This window comes from Notolepis coatsorum (assembly GCF_963971535.1).
Source record: "Notolepis coatsorum genome assembly, chromosome: 5".
NCBI lineage: Eukaryota > Metazoa > Chordata > Actinopteri > Aulopiformes > Paralepididae > Notolepis > Notolepis coatsorum.
Genome location: NC_140169.1, coordinates 124,173,686 through 124,175,853, shown reverse-complemented (window position 1 = coordinate 124,175,853; position 2,168 = coordinate 124,173,686).

The following is a 2,168-nucleotide window of genomic DNA, read 5'->3' as shown; positions in this document are numbered from 1 at the left end:
CTCCGCGCTTTATACCTCAATCACCTGCACCTGGTGAAAAGAGGCGTGACCCCCCCCCCCCCCCACCCTTCGGCGCTAAACCAATCGGCTAGCCAATCAGAGAGCGTCTTCGCAAACATAAGCTACGGAAGAAAATCACGCGGCACAGCTGGTGCGTGACGTGCCATACCCAATAGTATTCAACTGCAGAGCCGCAGAGCCGGCGGCGCTCTCAGGTCCGGCGGTCTGGGGACCGCTCAGCAGCGCCTCCCAGAGATATCTATGGCGCCACCCACCCACCCAAATGACTGAATTGCCAATGGCGGAATTGGAGTGATTGAATTGATTGATTGATTGATTGATTGATTGATTGATTGATTGATTGATTGATTGATTGATTGATTGATTGAAAAGTTTATTAACAGATTGCAGAATGGGTACAGTACAGTACAGCTCAATACATACAATTGTTAAGAGGATGCAGACCTGAGAAAGACTTTCGTCTTGTTTCCATCAGGGTCCCCCATTTTCAATTCATCATATGACACACATGACATACAGATAGACAGTACTGCTACATCTATACATTTATGACATACCAGATTTCCAAATACAGTACTGTTTGTGATACTAAAAAAATCCAGAAGAAGAGTATATACATTTGACATAGAAACTGTGCATTGGGGGAGGTTGGGTAGGTGGGGTGGGGCTGTACATTGGAGGTGGGGGGGGGGGGGGGGGGTTGGGTAGGGGGGGGGGACACTGTACATTGGAATACTGACATACATTTGACATGGAAACTGTACATTGGAGGAGGTTGGGTGGGTGTTGGGTTGGGTGGGGCTGTACATTGGAATACTGACAAAGCCATGATGCTTGGTCTTTATTGTACAACTGGGTTAGGACATTTGTAGGGGCCAGTTTTGAATTGCAGTCTCCCGTAGGTGTTCTTTGAGAGTGTTTTTGAAGGTGGGTAGTGATTTACATTCCTTTACAGCTTTGGGTAGGGCGTTCCACATTGTTGTGGCATAATTGCGAAACGTGTTTAGTCCCTTGTTTGTGCCGAATCTGGGTTTTACATGATTTGTGGAGCTCCCTCTGGTGTTGTGATCGTGGTATTCACTGACCTTTGGGAAGTATTTTGACATGTACATGGGTACCTTGAGTATTGCACTGTGCGGGCACAGCTGTGAGATCCGCGCGAGGCCAGATATCTTGAATGAATGCGTTTATTTAAACTTTATTTAACAGATTGCAGAATGGGTACAATACAGTACGGCTCAATACACACAATTGTTAAGGGGATGCAGACCAGAGAAAGACTTTCGTCTTGTTTACATCAGGGTCCCCCATTTTCAATTCATCATAACATATATGACATACTCAATATACAGATATAGAAATCGAATCTAATCATCTAATCTAAATTAATCATGACATTTATTACATACATATATGCAGTAGGCCTACATTTGTGACATACAACAAGATATGCAAATATACAGTAGGCCTACTGTTAAACAGATATCCTAACAGTAAATACAAGGGGGAGGGAACTGTACATTTATGATGAATTGAAAATGGGGGACCCTGATGTAAACAAGACGAAGTCTTTCTCTGGTCTGCATCCCCTTAACAATTGTGTGTATTGAGCTGTACACTGTACTACTGTACCCATTCTGCAATCTGTTAATTAAAGTTTAAATAAACGCATTCATTCAAGATATCTGGCCTCGCGCGGATCTCACAGCTGTGCCCGCACAGTGCAATACTCCAATTCAGCCATTGGCAATTCAGTCATTTGGGTGGGTGGCGCTGCTGAGCGGTCCCCAGACCGCCGGACCTGAGAGCGCCGCCGGCTCTGCGGCTCTGCAGTTGGATACTATTGGGTATGGCACGTCACGCGAGTAGGGTCCAGCTGCAGCCTCGGAGATTGTTCCAGATTGGGCAACTTCCGCCCGCTCCCACGACATTTCTCCCGGGACAGGACAATGTGCGCCGATTGGCGGAAAGTACGGAAGTATCTCGAAGTACGTCTGACGTATCTCGAAGTACGTCTGACGTATCTCTACGTTAGCGAACGTTAATTGAACGTCAAAAGCCGATGCAGTTAGTTCTGTATCGTTAGTGGCTTAGCTTGGCATCGCCTTCTGCACTATCTCGCGTACGTGCACGCGTACTGAATAAAC